Source organism: Macaca mulatta, chromosome 10 (genome assembly GCF_049350105.2).
Source record: "Macaca mulatta isolate MMU2019108-1 chromosome 10, T2T-MMU8v2.0, whole genome shotgun sequence".
Taxonomy (NCBI): Eukaryota; Metazoa; Chordata; class Mammalia; order Primates; family Cercopithecidae; genus Macaca; species Macaca mulatta.
Genome location: NC_133415.1, coordinates 91965077 through 91984753, shown reverse-complemented (window position 1 = coordinate 91984753; position 19677 = coordinate 91965077). Strand labels below are relative to the sequence as shown.

Genomic DNA, 19677 nt, shown 5'->3' with positions numbered 1-19677 from the left:
CCCCATGGACAGGGCTCCTATGCCCCACGGACAGGGTGCCTGTGTCCTAAGGAAAGGGTGCCCATGCCTCATGGACAAGGCACATATGCCCCATGGCATTGACAACATCTTATTTCCCCAAAGGCTGAACTGAGTCTCTAGGGAGACATCCAGAAGAGACCACACCTACCCTGGGCACAAGACAGGAAGCGTGAGCTCCTTCTTGAACCATCCCCAGATGTTATAAACCCAGCCCCCTCCTTTCCTTCTAAGGTGAGGTTTCCAGCCCCAGAGGGAAGATGCCTGGACCGTTTTCCAACAGGTCTAAGTTGACTCTGCCCACCCTGCCCCTATCACATCTCAGAGGAGACAGGTAAGTATTCACAGGAAGCTACTGTGAGCAAATGTGAGGAATGTCCTACAAAGCAAATGAATATTGCTATTCTTTATGCCCCAAAAATGCCTCTTTACCTGTTTCTGTCAATTTTAGCATCCTTTCATGTGATCCAGGTAGGTGTTCTGTTATAGAAAGAATTTATAAATGACACATGGGTAGATATCTACTTACTTCTTCATACATTATGGATTCTTTTTCTACTGCTTTTAGACCTAATTGACTCATTTTTATCCCTTCCCCACTTTCCGTCTCTATTTCTACAATATGCTTCTCCTTTAAGCCATCTGTCATCTGGGCTTGGTGACATGATCACAGACTTTGTAATTTTTCTCCCCAAGAAGTCCCCCAAATCATGGATCTGCCCTTTCTCTAACTACCCTTCCCAGAACCCCTACCTCCTCTGCTTGTGACCCGCTGGCTCTAAACCTTGGAGCCTATTACCTGAGACCAAATCCAGCCCTCCTACATCACAGGGCCTTGAAGAGCTTGACATGGCCTTGAAGCAGCTCCTTTCACCCCACAAACAGATGGGAGGTGAATGTTCCACACAGCATCTCTTCTTTGCCTTGTCTCCATAAGGATGAAGTCCCAAGGCTCTAGAGTCAGATTCAGATCCGTTCTTTGCCATTTGATCACTGTACAACTTTTACCTAGTTTAAAGAATCTGAGATCCAGTTTTCTTGCCTATAAAATGGGATAGAGTCAGTTGAACAGTGACCCAAAAAAAAAGATATATCCATGTCCAAATCCCTGGAACCTGTGAATACTATCTTATTTTTGGAAAAAAAGATCTTGGCAGATGAAATGAAGTTAAGGATATTGAGATGAAATCACCACAGACTCCTTGGATAAGCTCTAAATCCAGAGACAAGTGTCCTTATATGAGTCAGAAGAGGAGACACACAAAGGAGAAGGCAGTGTGAAAAAGGAGACTGAAATTGAAGTGATGTGGCCACAAGCCAAGGAAGCCAAGGAATGTTGGCAGCCACCAGAAGCTGAAGACGCAAGGAAGCATTCTTCCCTACAGCCTCCAGAGGGAGTGCAGCCCAGACTTGAATTCAGATGTCTGGCCTCCAGAACTCTAAGAGAATAAATTGTTGTTGTCTTACATCACCTAGTTTGTGATAATTTGTTGTGGCAGCTTCAGGAATATAATACATGGGGTTAAGTCTTAAATGAGATAACCCATGGAGTACACTACCTATTACCCAGTAGGAGCTCAACAAAGGTCAGACATCATCACCATCACCATTGCCATTGTCATCTCCAGCACCATCACCATCACCACCGTCATCACCACTATCAGCATAGCCACCACCACCTTCATCACCATCATAATTACCACCACCATTTCCATCTTCATCACCATCATCACCATAATCATCACCATGACCATGTCCATCTTCATCATTGCCACCCCATCTTCATCATCATCGTCCTTGCCATCATCACCTCCATCATCCTCATCACCATCATCGTCATCATCGTTTCTGCACACACAAAAAATTTTTCCTCCAATCTATACATTTAGGGGCATTTGATATTTCTCTATTGAATACTTTAGCAATTTCTATTTTGCTCTAACATCTTCTCCACAATATAGATGATACTCACATTTGTGCACCATTGCTCCCTCTCCTTTCTTGGGAGAAGCTTAATTCTGAGACATCTTTCCCCCAGTTTTTACTATTAAACTATTCTTTCTTGAAATAGTAATAATAAAAGAAAATAGCTGTTTCATACATCATCACTTAGAAAAGACATGGCCTGCTCTTTACATAAGGGTATCTCCTCTGGATATTTCATTTGTTTTATTTTACTTGCCTGTGGAATGTAGAAAACTGGAAATCAAAGCTCTAGTGTCTTTGATGCCCCCCACTCCACCCCACCACTTCAGAGTATGGTTCTTGAGTGTCACCGAGATATGGAGGGAACTTGGGAGCTTCAGATGCAGGGCTAATATCTGCTTGAGATGCTCAGGGAAAGGAAACAACATGAATGTAGGCTTCAAAGCAGACAAAAAGTGAGCCAGTGGTGGAAGTAGTCCAGACCTGAGGTCTCTGTGCCTCAAACTGTTAACGAAGGGCCCAAGTTCCCAGGGAACCCCAGGCCAGCTCAGCCAGCAGGTGACCCCGCATCCCTCCTCCTCAGGGCCTTGCTGCCTCCTGACATCACCCTCCTCTTCCTTCCCACAGGCAAGGGTTCGGCAGTTCTTCCCTGCCTCCATCCCGTACACACACCCTGGAGATCAGGGCTGTGATAATTACACCAAAAAGTCCCATGCCATAACAAGTATGTAATTATGTACTGAGCAGCTTAGCAGGCAGGATCAGTTCAGCTTCCCCTGGGGAGGGGTGCATCAAATCTCAGTAGGGGAGGAAGAGAGGGAAGGTACAGGATGCTGTGTCTCCTGCTAAAAACTCTGGCAAGAAGCCAGAGGGTCAACTGATGAGTCCCAGCCCATCCCAGGCCTGAAGGCAACAAGCAAATAACCACAGCACAGCACAATCCAGGAGTGACGATGAGGGGTTGGAGCAACTGTCACCTACTTCAGGATGCTCAGGGAAAAGAGGTGACATTTGAATCCAGGCCTCAAGGGATCTGGAGAAGCTGTCAGGGTGAGAAGGAAGCTTCAGGAAGGGAACAACCTGAGCGACGGCCTGGAGGTACAAAAAAGGCATGTGAAGCTGGAGTCTGGGTGTTGAGCAAGCTGTAGAGATGGCTGCCAGGGAAGGAGTCACGTTTATCCTGGTTTGGGGGCTAGGTACCTCTGGTCCCCACCCAAATGAAGCATGGAGAAACGGAAGACTATGAAATGGACAGTGACACAAAAAGGAGTTAAATGACTTATCCAATACTATAATCAAAGCCAGAATTTGAACCCAGAGACTGGGATTCCTCTCTTAACCCCTAAACCTCATACCAGTTAGAGAAAGAGGTGATTCTAGACAACGAACCACAGCGCTACAGTGGGCTGAGCCCAGGGAATCATGAAGGTACGGAGAAGTCCCTGTGCTCGTCAGATTTCTGTTGCATAATGCTGCATAACAAACAGCCCCAGTGGCACAATGGTATACAGTACTCAAGGGTCTGCAGTCAGCAGGACTGGCTTTGCTCCTGACTGCAGGTCACTTTCAGGTCTCTTCCATGGGGCTTACACTCTGGGACCAGTGAGTCATTGGAGGATCTTCTTTTCATGATGAATGGGAAAAGCCCAGGATAGCTGAGCTGAATAAAAGAATTTCCACAATCCACCCCAACCCCACCTCTAGTGCCCAAGCCCCCCTTTCGTACTCCTGGGTGGTCTACTCAGATCCTTTCCCTTGGCCACCCAAATTCCTCCTAAATATGCTCAGGAAAGATACCCTATGCCCTCTGTCCATATCATTCCTGACTCCCCTCCCATGGACCCCTGCTCTTCTTACTGAACCAAAGTCCTGCCCCGAAGGCCACCTCAGGAGAAAGCAATGCCCAATAGGCTGATTCTGCTCAATAAAAATCCCTGGGTTCAAGTGACAGAAATGGAAAAGCACACTTTTTATCATTTCCACTACACTCAAGGAAGTCTTAAACAAGCCCAAGCTCCATAGAGAGGGTGGCCCCCACCCATGTATCCTGACCCTACTTCCTAAGCCCCAGCAGTCAGTCTCTCTCAGAATCAGGGCTCCAGGACAGGGAAGGGGAGGCTGAGAGCTGAAGAATACACTAAAGAATATATCAAGCAGGAAAACTTCTTGATTTGGGTACAATTGGAGGAGGGGAGGGAGGAGGAAGGGACCTGCTGGCTTCCCGGGTTCTTAATTTGAGGCTCCAAAAGGAAGAAATAATAACAACAATAACCATCCCTGCTGCAGCCACAGCACTTCCTGCCCGTTAAGGCGTCCGAGAAAGTGCTGACGGGGACGGCTGACAAGCGTGTGCATTGTAATTCACACCATAACAGCATCTCCAGGGCTCATGGATTTCTCATTGAAAAATTATGTGATGTCTTTTTGGAAACCCAATACTGAGTTATTGATATCGTGAAGGCAGCAGGCTCACCACTTGCAGCCTATTAGCTTTATACTTTCTGAAGGACTTTTTTTTTCCCCTCTAATTTTCAACTTGGTTTTCCCTTTTCAGTTTAAATTGGATCATTGGGCTTGAGTGAGTGCCTGTGAGTGTATACTGGGGGAGGGGCTGTTCTGTATACCTGGGGGCGGGCGTTCTTAGAAGTGTGTCAAGATGTGTGTGTATTTGTGTGTGTGTGTGTGTGTGTTTCTGCAGGAGTTAAGTATCTGGGTATACAAGCCTCACTATATGCTTGTGTGTGTGTGGTAGGAGGGAGGACTTTCAACTCTGCATATTTGTGGTCATGTCCAGGTGCAAATATGTGTAGTGTGTGCATGTGTGTATACCTTTATGTCAGAGTAGCCAAGTGTATATTTATATATGAGGTGTATGCATAGGTGTGTGTGTAGTATACATGGAGGTATGAATGTGAGTACATGCATAGGTGTATTTTTATATGAGTAGCCATGGAAATGTGTGTCCGTATCATACGTCTGTCCACATATCTATATGGATATCTGCATTTTATATGCATGTTCATCTATGTATACCTATGTGTCTTTGGGTCTGTACGTGCGTGCCTGTGAGAAGCAGAATTGCTGTATTGTGGTTCTAGGGTCACACAGTTTGAGGACCAATACTAGTTTTGCCTCTTGCCAGCTGTGTGACATCAGCCAGTTTTTTTTAACCTCTCTGGAGCTCAATCTCTCATCTGCAAAGTGAGGATCATTGTAGCCTTACCAAGTAGAGTTGTTGAGAAGATAATGTGAGCACATGTGTATAAAGTATGCAGCACAGAGCCCAGTGAGTGCAAGATTCCCTTGAACCATCACATAGCTGTCCCTCAGCATGTGTCGGAAGCAGAGGCCCTGTACTAAGAAATGGAAACTTCTGCCACCAGCTCTTGCCTGCTTGGGGGCTCCAGGGTGTGATTTAAATCAGTTTCGTATCTGGCACCTCCATGCAGGGCCTTTGCAAAAATGCCTCTACAGAACTGAACCTCAATTCACTCTGAACCACACCACTGGGTGTGAGACTTGTGTCTGGCCCTGGGAGGTACAAAAGTGCATCAGGCAACGTGCAGCCATCCAGAGGCTCAGGCCAAGAAGGGCAGTGGGCAAAAAGTCTGGAACGAAACACACAGGGTCTGTCAAGTGCTCTGAGATTCCATGGAAGAAGCCCTCGATCCCCATCCCTGGCTCTTCGACTGGGCATCAGGGGATAGAAAGGGTTTCCCTAGAAGTCCTGGGGGCCTAGGAAGAGGGAGGGGGTGTGCACGTTCCCTTTTGAAGCCCTCTCTGCTCCTTGAAAGTGGGGAGGCTCTGGTGTTGCAGGGCTGGCAATCAGAATCCCAACTGTGGGAGTCTGGTAAGGATATATCTGAGTTTATGGATTTACATGGCTCAAACAGGGGAAGGGATCATCCTATATAACTGATATTGGGCCAATCTAGTGGCCAGCCACCCCAAATCAAATCCAAGAAAATAAAATAAAGAGGTGTAACACTCAGCTGCTTGCACCCCAAGGGCACTAGATCCTCCAAATTCCGTGTGTGTTTTATACTACAGCACACCCCAATTCACATTACAAGTGCTCAGGACCCACACACAGTTAGTGGCTACCAGATTGGACAGTCAGTGCAGTTCTAGACTCCAAAAACTCAGAGGCCTGTTTACACCATGCCTGCTTGGCAACTTCTCTAGGCAGCTCCAAAATGCAAAAATCCCAGATCCGAGGCTGGTATAGCACCAGGGCAGGCACCCAAAGGGCAGAACTCTCCTCCTAAAAAGGAAGGAAATAACTGACCTTCCCACCAAGGTTCAGTGACAGGCCAGGGCCTCGGTCGTGCTGGGGCCGGTGGCTGGGGTGGCAGAATGTCCACAGCTGCTGAGCCCACGTGTAGGGACTGCAGCCAGACACAGGTCTGCAGGGACAGAGGAGCAGAGGGAGTTGGAAGCAGGAGGAGGGAGCTGACTGACAGCCCGGCTGGGTAGCAGCAGGGCCAACTGCTCAAAATGATGCTCAGAGCAGATTTGTGGGGCTGGAGGAAGGAGAAAGGGAGAGAGGCAAGGGAAAGGGAGATGGCAAAGGAAGCATGAAAAGCCCCCTGTGCATCAGGCTGTTCACTGCGCCTTCCCGCGCTTGTTCCGTTGAGTCCTCCCAGCAGCCCTACAAAGCCACTATTTCCATTCGAGGAGGGGGTCTGGGAGCATTTAGGAATCTCCCCATGAACCAGAGAACACCATGTGTGTGGGAGGGTGGGGAAGTGCCATTCAAAGGAATAAGAAAAGATTGTTCCATTCAAAATGCCAACAGCACGCCTTGTCGATAAATACTATGAAGGAATTCACCTTGTTTTACAAGTGAGGAAATTCAGACTGCAAAAGGTCAGGTGAGTCCTAGGCATGATATATGTTCAGTAAATAGTCGCTGAACAAATGAATACAAATGGTTTGGGCATTACCTTTGACGCCTAGGATTAACTATATATCCCATCCCTGGTCACCTCCCTCAGGGATCGCCATGCTGGAAGACACCTAGGCCTATGTGTCCCCTGGCCTCCCACTCTAATGGCCCTCATCTCCCCCCGTCCCAAACCCCTTTTTCTTTTTCTTTAAGAGACAGGGTCTCAATCTGTCACCGAAGCTGGAGTGCAGCGGCACAATCAAAGCTCACTGTAACCTTGAACTCCTGCCAAACTCCTTTTTCTATCCACTGTTCCCTCCCTCCTGCTGAGGGTAGACTGGGTGGCAGAAAGTTTTTTTGTTTTTTGTTTGTTTTGTTTTTGAGACAGTCTTGCTCCTGTTGCCCAGGCTGGTATGCAGTGGTGCAATCCTCCACACTACAGCCTCAACCTCCTGGGCTCAAGGGATACTCCCCCTTCAGCCTCCCAAGTAGCTGGAATTACAAGCATCTGCCACCATGCCTGGCCAATTTTTGTATTTTGGGTAGACAGGGTTTTGCCATGTTGCCCAGGCTGGTCTCAAACTCCTGGGCTCAAGTGATCTGCCCGCCTCAGCCTCCCAAAGTGCTGGGATTACAGGTGTGAGCCACTGTGCCCAGCCCAGAAAGAAGTTCTTAACTTGGAATAAAAAAATTTGAGTTCAAATCCCAGCCCCTTGGTTTGGTAACCTTCAGAAAGGCCAGCCCTCCTGTCATTCATACTTAACATTCATTCATTCATTCATTCACTGCATACATTGGTGTGGTTAAGAGCAAGTACTTGGGAGCGAGACAGTCATGGGTTAGGTCTCGGCCCTGCCACTTAACAGATGAGTGGACTTGAGAAAGTTCCCTAACCTCTCTGAGCCACCATGTCCCCTCCTATTAAACAAGATAGTCATGGTATCCACCTCCTCACCGGATTGGAGAGTTAAATGGACACTTATGTAATGTATTTAACCCAGGGTTTATCAGCCACTCTGTCAGTCAAAAAGTATCTACTGAGTGTATATGGTGTACTGTTGGGCTGGGTATGAGTATGAACAAGATAGGAAACGTACCCCATCCTCAAGAGCTGACATTCTAGTGGCGGGGTGGGAGCGCAGCAAAGCAGTGGCCACTGTGCCTGACTTACCCTAGGAGCTAGGTCAGGGCCTGCCTGCTTCCCCTCCTTCTTCCCTCCCTGCCTTCACCATTTCTCTTCCGTCATCCTCTTTGTGAAAAGAGGGACATTCTTGCCTTAATTCAAAATTGGGAGCAACGGCAAGTGAAAACCAGGCCCTCAGACATGAAAGTGAGAGAGATGCATTGGACCCAGAAGGCCCCAAACCCAGAAAGTGTGGCCGACTCCTCCTGAGGGACGCCCAGTCTGCCCACACCCCCTCAGAGTCCGAGGGGACCAACTCCACACAGCTCCAAGGCCATTTTCTCCTTCCCACCCACCAGGCTCTTTGCATCTAGGACTCAGCAGGCTGGGGCAGCCAACACCCTCTAACATTTCAGAATCAAAGGCTGTTTTCTATAACACAGCACAAACACCAATATGGAAAAAGAAAAATATCCTTTTTATTAAATTCCCAGTGATACTCCAGATGGGAACACATACACACACACACACACACCCCCCCCCAAGGAGAGAGGGAGAGAGAGAGAGACAGACAGACAGACAGACCATTTTTCCTTTTTTGCCTTACAAAGAAAGAGAAAGGCCCCGAGCATCTCATTCCAAACCCTTTCCTTGGAAAAGGTGTTCCGCCCTGTGCCCCAGTAGGTCTGTATGACTGAGTTAAAATGTGTTCTTTTTTTATTAGATGAATTGCATCATTAAATTACATTATAAAAACTAAAAATGCACCATTAATTTTCAAAAACAATAGTAAATACATCTCATTTCTAATACATGATTCTGCATTTAATTTTTGCCTGGGGCCTTGTCTTTTTTTTCTCCTAGCCTCACTGTCTCCCTTTATGCAGACTATATAAATGGAGCTAAATTGCCAAAGAAATTTTTGCCAAATGTCCATAATGTGAAAATAAATGAATTTCTAATTGGCTGTTGCAAAAAGAAAAATTACTTTTTGATCTCAGCTCAGCCAAGCAAAAATCTACCTAGCTTGGGTAATAAGATGCAAGTACATTTCAGGCAGTGAACAGAGAGACAAAAGGCCTGGCCAAGTGATGTTCAGAATGACAACACTCCTCTTCCCTCCCTGCCTTCTTCCAGCATGCTAGGAAGCCTGCCCTGGGAAAAACCCAGGGGAGGGGACAAGCGGGGTCCAGCTTCAGCAGAAGTCCAGCTCTCTGCCTCCACGGGGGCCCTGGGACCCGGCTGCAGCACAGCTCAGGAGACCAGAGTTTAAGTCCCATCTATTCCTCGCTGGCTTTGAAACCCTGAGCGAGTTGCCTGACCTCTCTCAACCTGGAACTCCTCATTTGTAAAACAGTCATCACTTCTGCCTTTTGTAGGCTTGTTTGGAGGTCCTATGAGTTGAATGGCATCCCCAAAATTCATAGGTTGAAGTCCTAACCTCCAGTACCTCAGAATGTGACCTTATTTAGAGAGAAAATCTTTACAGAGGTTCAGGCCGAACTCGGTGGCTCACGCCTATAATCTCAGCACTTTGGGAGGCCAAGGCAGGAGGATTGCTTGCATCCAGGAGTTCAAGACCAGCCCTGGTAACACAGTGAGACCTCGTCTCTACAAAAAATCAAAAATTGACTAGGGGTGGTAGTGCACGCCTTTAGTCCCAGCTCTCGGGAGAGTGAGGCAGGGGGATCACTTGAGCCCAGGAAGCCGAGGCTGCAGCAAGCCATTATAGCACCACTGTACTCAGCCTGAGCAACAGAAACCCTGTCTCAAAATAAAATAAAATAAATTGTCAGGCACGGTGGGGCTCATGCCTGTAATCCCAGCACTTTGAGAGGCTGAGGTGGGCGAATCACCTGAGGTCAGGAGTTGGAGACCAGCCTGGCCAACATGGTGAAACTCCATATCTACTAAAAATACAAAAATAAAAGTAGCCAGGTGTGGTGGTATACACCTGTAATCCTAGCTACTCAAGGGTCTGAGGCAGGAGAATTGCTCAAACCTGGGAGGCGGCCATGTCAGTGAGCTGAGATCACACCACTGTACCCCATCCTGATTGACAGAGTGAGACTCTGTCTCAAAAAGAAAAAAAAAAAAAAAAAAGGGCTGGGTGCGGTGGCTCAAGCCTGTAATCCCAGCACTTTGGGAGGCCGAGACGGGCAGATCACGAGGTCAGGAGATCGAGATCATCCTGGCTAACGGTGAAACCACGTCTCTACTAAAAAAATACAAAAAAAAAAAAAACTAGCCAGGCGAGGTGGCGGGCGCCTGTAGTCCCAGCTACTCAGGAGGCTGAGGCAGGAAAATGGCGTAAACCCGGGAGGCGGAGCTTGCAGTGAGCTGAGATCCAGCCACTGCACTCCAGCCTGGGCGACAGAGTGAGACTCCGTCTCAAAAAAAAAAAAAAAAAGGGAACAAAAATAAAAGAAAGAAGAAATATTCACAGAGGTCACCATGCTAAAACGAAGTTATTGCTGTGGGCCCTAATCCAATATGACTGGGGTCCTAAGAGGAGGAAACGTGGACACTGACATGCACAGAGGAAAGTCTATGTGAACAGACACAGGGGGAAGACAGCCATCTACAAGCCAAGGAGAGAAGCCTGGAACTGAACAGATCCTTCCCTCCTGGCCCTTGGAAGGAACCTACCCTGCTGACACTTTGATTCTGGACTCCAGAAATGTGAGACAAATACATTTCTCTGTGTCAGCCACCCAGGCTGTTGCACTTGATTAGAACAGCCCTGGCAAACTAATACAGGAGATTTGAGACATCAACACACATTGTAGATACAGAATGGCAAAAGTAGCCTCTGGGTATCTCCATTATTCCAGCATTCTCCCAGGATAATCCCAAGAGGAGGATAGAGGGATTTAGGATTGAGCTTCAAGTGCTTTGACCTTAACACCTGGCTTTGTCTTTGCCCCAGAGATCAAGAGTCTCAGAGACTACAATATCCCAAAGCCACTAAAATGATCCTTCCAGAATCTTCTTCAGCCCCACCCCTAAGCCCTATATCTGACCACACTGTTCCCCTCCCTGGGTCAAGTCCTCACTGGTAGGTAGCCTGACTTTTTAAACCCCTGCAGATTGCGGCTTCAGCTATCATGCCCCGCTCAGCCGCTACCTCCCCTGTCATAGTCCATTTGGGCTGCTATAACAACATCCCACATATTGGGTGGCTTATAAGCAACAAATTCATTTTCCAGTTGTAGAGGCTGGGGAGTACAGATCAAGACACTGGCAGATTCGGAGTCTGGCAAGGGCCCCATTTCCTGGTTCATAGGTGGCATCTTCTCACTGTGTTCTCACATGGTAAAAGGGGCAAGGCAGCTCTCTGGGACCTCATTTACAAGGGCACTAATCCCATTCATGAGGGCTCCACCCTCATGACCTAATCACCTCCCAAAGGCCTCATCTGCTCATACCATCACATTGGGGATTAGGGTTCAACATATGAATCTAGAGGAATGCCAGCATTCAGACCACAGCACTCATCCTCCTGCATCATGTCATGGCAGCATTTTTTTTTCTGTTTTTTTTTTTTGTTTTTTTTTTTTTTTGAGACAGAGTCTCACTGTGTCACCCAGGCTGGAACGCAGAGGTGTGATCTCTGTTCACTGCAGCCTCGGCCTCCAGAGTTCAAGCGATTCTCCTGCCTCAGCCTCCCCAGTAGCTGGGTTTACAGGTGCCCACAACACCCGGCTCGTTTTTGTATTTTTAGTAGAACGGGGTTTCGCCATGTTGGCCAGGCTGGTCTCAAACTTCTGACCTGAGATGATCCACCTGCCTCAGCCTCCCAAAGTGCTGGGATTACAGGCATGAGCCACCATGCCCAGCCAATTTTTTAAAAATTGATTTTTGTGCATGTTCCCTCTTCTTTTTTTTATTCTTTTTTGCTTTCTCCACATTTTGAACTGGTACTAGAGCCTTTTGAATGCCCTTGCCCTTGGGATCTTGCAGAACAAAAAATAGCATTTGCCCATTTTCTTCCTGGCTTTTATAGTAAACTTAGAGCCACCGAGAAGACTTGGAAGGGTGACCCAGAGCCAGAGGGTCAGGAAAAGAGGGCCTAGGCCAAAAAGGAGGAATTATTCCCAGGCTAAACAGACAAGACAGGGGTGAGGACTCATCACAGCTCATTGTCCTCCCCAGACATCCAAGGGGCAGTCACACCATGTACTGAGCAAGACCCCAGGCCCTGGCATGTCCTGCCTGGACATAGATGTTGAGCCTCATGTGGGAGAAAGTCATGGGCTTCAGGAACCTCTGTGGGCTCAGGCAAGCAGGATGGCAGCTGTGGCAGCTGCATGGAGAACAGATGAGAAGATTTACCAGATGCACCTGAATTTGGGACCCCAGAAGGGTCAGGGTCTTGGTAGTGACTGAAATTGAATTTCCTGCTAATTCAATGGATGGGGGATAGGGGTTAGTCTGATTTGATTGATTTAAGGGAAAGACCTAATTAGATACTTCTGTCATAGTTGAACTACCACATCCCTCTAGGGCCTCTCACTGACTCCAAGTCATCCCCTGAACACAGAGTAAGCTCTTTCTCTACTACTTTGCATGAGCTGTTCTCTCTGCCAGAATAATGTCCTTTCTCCCTGGCTCTACCTGAAGAACTCCTATTCACCCACAACACCCCGTCTTCTATGTCCTCTCTTCCGTGAATGCTTCTCTAGCTGCCCCAGGATGGATCAGCCACTCTCCAGACTTCCTAAGCTTCTAGAAGCAGGCGCTGAGTCCAAGTTACCCAGTTATCCTGTCTTTCCAGTAAAACTTCAAAAATCAGAGCCACTCCCCACTTCTACTCCTTCACCGTTCTCCTCTTCTTCTTTCAAGGCATAGGCCTAAAATCCATCTCATTTACACTTTAAAGAAAAAAAAAAAAAAACAGGCAAGCTGGGCACCGCTGTCATCTTCATTTCATAGAGGAGGAAACCAAGGCTCCAAGAGGTGAAAGGACTTGGCCAGGATCAGACAGTGAGGAAGCAGTAAGCTAGGATTCAAAGCCAGGCATGCGAGTTCCAGGGCCCAAGCTTGTAATCACTGCACTTCTACTGCCTCTCAGGAAAATGGGGCAATTGAATTTGAGTTTGGACGGATTACTCCACCTGCTGTCCTATGAGGGTCTGGTGAGAAACCCCCTAGGACCTCAATTGCCCAGGCGCCCCCTAGGGAGTGGAGAGGAGAACTGGGGACCAGACAGAACTGAAACAGGCAGAGGGGATCAGATCTTGCTTCAAATCAGAAGTCCAGTGTCCAAATGCCCCTCCAAGGAGACCCCAACCTGGGTGTGGCTCAGATCCCAGGATTTAGGGGGAATCCATTGGGAACAATACTGCAGGTAGTAGCTGGAGTCATAGGGTCAGGGTTACCAGGGAGCTGTCTGACCAGGGCTGGGGAGGGGTCCTGGCTACAACACTGGGGCTGAAGAGCTTGGCAAGCTCTGTGAGCAGAAGACAGGTCACCTGGGCATAGGGACAAAATGGCAGGCTGTGGGGATGGTGCAAGATGAGTGGCTTCCTTGAGAGGAGGGGGAGGCCTTCTGGCCAGGATGAGCTTGAAGTTGGGTCTGGAAGGGCTGGGCCCCTCCAGGGTGCCTCAGGAATAACCACCACCCCTTTTTTCCCATGTGGGGGAGACTGAAGAATGTAAGAGGGTTTTGCACTTTGACCTTCCATCTAGGAGAACTTTGGTGTCAACTCTGGAGGAGCAAAGAGAAACAGAGATGAGAGAGAAAGAGAGCAAAGAGAAAGAGAGAGACAGATTTGGTGGTCCTGAGTCTCTATTCCAATCCTTGGGGCCCAGGCTTCCTGGAACATTTCCTTCAGTCCTGGGAGTTCAGTTGTCTTGGGTTTCTGTCACTTGCAACCCATGTATTCAGTGCAACATTAGCATACTGGAGTGTCATTAATGTCTTACTCACCCCCTTGCCCTTATATCAAACCCCCACTACTCAAGCCAGCATGAGGGGGTTCTGTTACTTGCAACGCAAGAGCCTCAGGTCACGCCTCAGACCACCCCTCCCTGCCTCGAGCCCCTTCCCAACTGCTCCCAGCTCTCTGTCCTGAAAGAGACTGGCCACTGACCTGAGGACCCCAGGAGGACTCCAAATCTTGAGCCACAAGCGAGGCAGTTTGTAAAAACAACCTTCTCCCTTTAGTGTGCATATTAATTACCCTGAAACAGGTGCAAAATCAACCTCATTTATTATTATTTCTTTGAGCCTATAATGGCAGTTGCTGTGAATAAATCCCATTAACTCAGGGAAAGGATTTATGGCCCCAAATTTACACCAGCCGTTTAATCATAGCACCTTTGCCGCAGACAGACTTTCTCGAGAACAATTTGCCCCACAATTTGTCAGTGGGAAAATGGCCTCATATAAATGTTTGGAGGAAATAAATGCTAATCCAAAGCTCAGTCTTTCATTCTCCTAATTGCCCAGGGAATTTAAAGGAGACAAACTTATTTACTCACAGCAGGAAGTGAGCTGTAATAAACCATCTCCATTGTGGGCTGAAATCGGTTCCTGACAAGGAGACGGAGGGGGACTGGGGATTTATACAGGGGGGTGGGTGGGTGGGGGAGGCCACGGGGCAATGAGACAGTTTGGTGGCTTCAAGACTCTCCTGCATTATAAAGAGGTCCACTCTTAGGGATAAGTCAATTCAAAGCAGATAAATGGCTGGGAAGACATTAACCTTTAACCACCCTGGGCTACCTTAACTCTCAAGTTGGTTGTAGGAAGGATTCCGGGAAACGGGCAAGTTATGCCCCCAAGCTGTTCCCAGGAGAAGCCATCCAGGAGAGTGGGCAGAGAGATGCTACTCACAGTACCAGACGGTAGGCAGGGCCCCGAAAGCCGGCATCCCTGCAGGGAGGGTGAGCTCCAGCTCCAAGTTCCAGGGTTGGGTGTGCAGGGACCTCAGCCTCATGTATGGGGAGCAGAGGGTGAGAGCACCAGGTGTTTCTGAACAGGCATCATGGTAAAGAGACCCAGAAAAGCTGGCTGGGAGAGACAGGGCTCATACCTCCCATCTCATTCTTCCCAGGAGACTCAATGGCCTGCTGTGGGCTGTCCCTTTCTGATCTTTCTCCCCAGCAGGAGCCCTGGGATCCTGTTCTAAGGTGAGAAAGGTTCTCCCTGTCCCCGTGGCATTCTAGCCAGTACTGCTTAGAAGTCCTCTTATGACATAGGATGTGAGATGCATGTCTCTACAGGGCACCTAAACAGAAATGCATATCCCTACAGAGCACCTAAACAGTCTATTCTCATAGACTACAGCATGAATGGTGTCATCTAAAGCTGTGCAGTCCACAACCTGGGCAGCTGTTCACAGTGGACTTGTGAGATACTGTCTTGGAACTGAAACATTCAAGGAATCTCCCAGAAGTTCTCTTCTCCATCCCCTCCTGTCTTCCCCTAAAGATAACAGGAACTTCTCAAAAGAGGCTGAGCACAGGGACACCAGGGTCTTGTCTCTGGACTCTTACCATCTCTAGCAGCCTCTGGACTTCTGTCCTTTGTCCTCACCCCATCCCCCGTTTTCCCAACTCTGATTCAGGCATGTTATTACAGAACACCCTCAGAATGGCAACAGGTGTCCAGGTTTGAATTCAAACACAGCCACCAACCAACTGTATGGCTGTGGCACTTTAATCAACCTCTTTGCTTCTCTATTTTCTTCTCTGTAAAATGCGAATAATAATATTGCCAGGGCTGCTGTGAGATTCGAAGAGATCAAGAGGGTACAGTGCCCTGGCATATCATCATGCTTAACGGATGGTTATTACTACTCTGAATGATCGTGAGTGAGGGGTCCCTGGGAGCCTCCCCCACGCTCTGGTTTAGCAAGGAAGATTTAAAAAAAAAAAAAAAAATTCCTAGAAAGAATGGAAGGAATTCCCCACCAAGAAACAGGACAGGCCAGGTGCAGTGGCTCATGCCTGTAATCCTAGCACTTTCAGAGGTTGAGGAAGGTAGATCATTTGAGCTTAGGAGTTTGAGACCAGTCTGGGCAACATGGCAAAACCATGTCTCTATAAAAAATACCACGATTAGCCGGGCATGATGGCACACACCTGTAAGTCCCAGTTACCAGGGAGCTGAGGTGGGAGGATCGCTTGAGCCCAGGAGACAGACACTGCAGCGAGCTGAGATGGCACCACTGCCCTCCAGGCTGAGCAACAGAGTGGGACCTGGTCTCAAGAAAAAGAAGGAAGGAAAGAGGAGGGGGGAGGAAGGAGGGGGGAGGAAGGGGGGGAGGAAGGAGGGGGGAGGAAGGAGGGGGGAGGGGGAGAGGGAGAGGGAGGGGAAAGGGGGAGGCAGGGGGAGGCGGGGGGAGGCGGGGGGAGGCGGGGGGGAGGCGGGGGGGAAGCGGGGGGGAAGCGGGGGGGGGAAGCGGGGGGAGGCGGCGGGGAGGGGGGAGGTGACAGCCCAAGGCAAAGGATAATGAAAGTTTGAGATGAAGCTTCAGCATCTTGGCTGCTCAGACAGCAACAATGCTCTGGCCTAGGGGAGAGTCTACATCTTCTGAGAAATCACACAGGACAATATAGAAGATGCCGGAGCATTGCTGAGCTGAGCTCCACAGGCCGGGTGGTGGAAGTGAGCTCTCTACTGGGGCTCCAGTAGCGGTTTCATGCAGCCCAGATGTGGCTGGGACTGCAGTAGGTGATGGGCAGCTGTCTTCCTGACACACCTACTGGTTGCAAGATATTTTATTGCTTCAACTCCAAGCTCATGACAATTATCGATACAGTCATTTGTTTTATTTCTCTTTCTCACTAGGCAATCGTCAACATCAAATCACAGACTTCATCAGTCTCATCCATCACTATATCCCTAATGCTTAGCACGATGCCCAAGCCCATACTAGGTCCTTAATATTTGCTCAATGAATGAATGAACATTGTGGGGGAGATGTCATTATCACCATTTGACAGGTATGGCTCAGAAAGGTTAAGTGACTTACCCAGAGCCACACAACTATGAAGGGATTTACAGCCACACTGGAATTAGGGACAGAAAGGGAAAATCCTTTTGCAAGCACTCACAGCATGCCTGTCATTGCATAGGACACTTTACCTACATTATCACACTTGCTCCTCACAGCAGCCCTAGGAGCAAGACACTCCTGTCCCCATTTCATAAAAAGCAAGATTTGCTGGGGAGTGTTAAGTGGCTGGCCCGAGTTTGCACAACTAGCTGTAGGGCCATAAAAAGGGCCAGTCATATTATTCTGTTCCCCTCTGCATTGCACTGGCTCCTCACGAGAATGGCTCAGGACAAGACAATGTGACATTTTAGTGACACAATGGCAAGAAGCTCCTAAGGAATGGAGGCCTAGACTGCAGCTGAAGTCCTGTCAATGATGGTCAACAGGGACCCACACACGCCACAGCTTGAGGGCACCTGTGCCTTCTGGATCAACAAGAATGATCTTCCAGCTGCAGAGGGAGAAGGGACAGTAAGGAGAGGAAACTGGCAGTCAGGGTGGCAGGAAGGACCAATGACAGCACCCGGGGCCATAAAGGAATCACCCTAGACTCAAGAGAAGCACCCTCTCAGGAGAAGAAGTTCTGGTTTCTACTAACCAAGGGCCAGGGAGAATAATGTCAATCCCAGGCCAGATTCTGGAAGGGGTTACTGAGTAGAACTTATTCTTTTATTCGAATGATCTTACACACACACGAGTGTATGTATGTAGGCACAAACACAGAAACACACACACTCACTATGTACAGGAAAATATAGTCAGCCTTCCATATCTGTGGGCTCCACACCCATGGATTCGACCAGCCACTGAATAAATTCAGAAAAAATGCAAAATAACAATGCAAAAGTAAAATATAAATCGTACAAATAAAAATAAAAATTATAAATAATATAAATAGCATAACAATTATTTATATAGCATTTACATTGTATTAGGTATTATAAGTAACCTAGAGATTAAAACTATACAAAAGGGCTGGGCACGGTGGCTCATGCCTGTAATCCCAGCACCTTGGGAGGCCAACACAGGCAGATCACCTGAGGTCAGGAGTTCGAGACCAGCCTGGGCAACATGGTGAAACCCCGGTCTCTACTAAAAATACAAAAATTAGCCAGGCATGACGGTGCATGTCTGTAAACTCAGGAGGCTGAGGCAGGAGAATTACTTGAATCCAGGAGGCAGAAAATGCAGTGAGCCAAGATTGCACCACTGTACTCCAGCCTGGGTGACAGAGCAAGACTCTGTCTCAAAAAAAAAAAAAAGTATACAAAAGGATGTTCATATGTTAAATGCAAATACTATGCCATTTTGTATCAGAGACTTCAGCATCCATGGATTTTAGAATCCAAGGAGTATCCTGGAGCCAATCCCCTGTGGACACCAAGGGACAACTATATATGGTATCTTTTCATGAACTTATGGTATCTTACTTCAAGTAATCATTCAGTAACTTGTTTTCATAACTTGACCACATGTCTTAGAGATACTACCATCTTGATAGAAATAGATCCACTTCATTGTTTTCTAATGCTCTGAGACATTGTTTTAGTGCTGAGGCATTCCAGATATAGATGCACCATTGTTTATTTAGCCAGCCCCCGATGATGGCCATTTGGGTTGTTTTTAACATTTTGCCACACTCTAGAGCTTACTGATATCACTTCCACCACATTCTGCATGTCAATGCAGATCAGGAGAGAGCTTAGGAAAGTAGACTACTTTTTAACGGAAGGGACTAAAAAATATCGTGGCCAAGATTTTAAGCTTATTTTAGTCCACTCCCTGCTACAATTACTTTCATTTCTTCCACATTCAAAATATGCTCATTCTCTCCTCCCACAAAATGTCTCATGCCATTATAGCTTCATGTTCAGAACCTTGAGTTCTTGTCTTAGCTCAGGCTGCCATAACTAAGTACCATAGACTGGGGGGTTTAAACAACAGAAATGTATTTTCTCACAGTTCCGGAGCGTGCAGTACAAGATTCAGGTGCCAGCACGGTCCTTAATTTTATCTTTAGACTCAGGTCTTATCTTACTCTGAGAATTTGTTACTGGCTGGGTGACTGGAGATATGAGGCAGTTTTCTTTTCCGACCTCAACAAGTCCCAGGGCTTCTAGACTTCTCTAAAATATGGGCATTGGCTGATGCACATTATCTTACATAATCCTCACAGGGGCTCTGGGAAGGAGGACAGTCCCCCCTCCTTTTGCAAGTGAGGATGCTGAGGCTCAGGAGATGGTTCAAACTCACAAAGCCAGGAAGCATCAAAACTGGAGTTAGAACCCTTTCATTCATGCATGCAACAAATATTTGCTGAGCCCATCTGAGTGCTATTCTAAGCTCTGGAAATAGAGCAGCAGAGAAGAGACAACGCCCTGTTCTCATGGAGTCTACAATCTAGTGGAAGAGACAGACCTTAGACAGTAAACAAATAAATGACATTTCAGATGGTGGCTGGTACAGAATAAATTTTAAAATAACGAGGCAGAGGCAGAGTGATAGTATATACAACATGGAAACAGGGCCACGGGGCAGGGAGATATTGCTGTTTATAAGGAGTGCCCAGGAAGGCTTCCCTGACACCTGACCTTCAGGACATAATACTGTGCAGATATCCTCCCAAGCATGGTGGCTCACAACTGTAATCCCAGCACTTTGGGAGGCCGAGGTGGGCAGATCACTTGAGGCCATGAGTTCAAGTCCAGCCTGGC

The 19677-nt window shown here is 47.8% G+C and overlaps 1 protein-coding gene across 4 annotated transcripts in view; it reads right to left on the bottom strand.

The window, feature by feature from the left end:
• LOC144332162 (uncharacterized) overlaps positions 1-19677 on the bottom strand; it is a 402040-nt gene that overhangs the window by 344148 nt on the left and 38215 nt on the right. The window contains exons 2-3 of one of the 4 annotated variants that reach the window (XR_013399945.1): positions 818-1866; positions 451-498 (exon numbers count right to left, since the gene is read on the bottom strand). The exons of the other annotated variants lie outside the window; for them this stretch is intronic. The gene's annotated coding sequence lies outside the window, so the exon portion shown is untranslated. The remainder of the gene's footprint in view (positions 1-450; positions 499-817; positions 1867-19677) is intronic. 4 annotated transcript variants of the gene reach the window in all.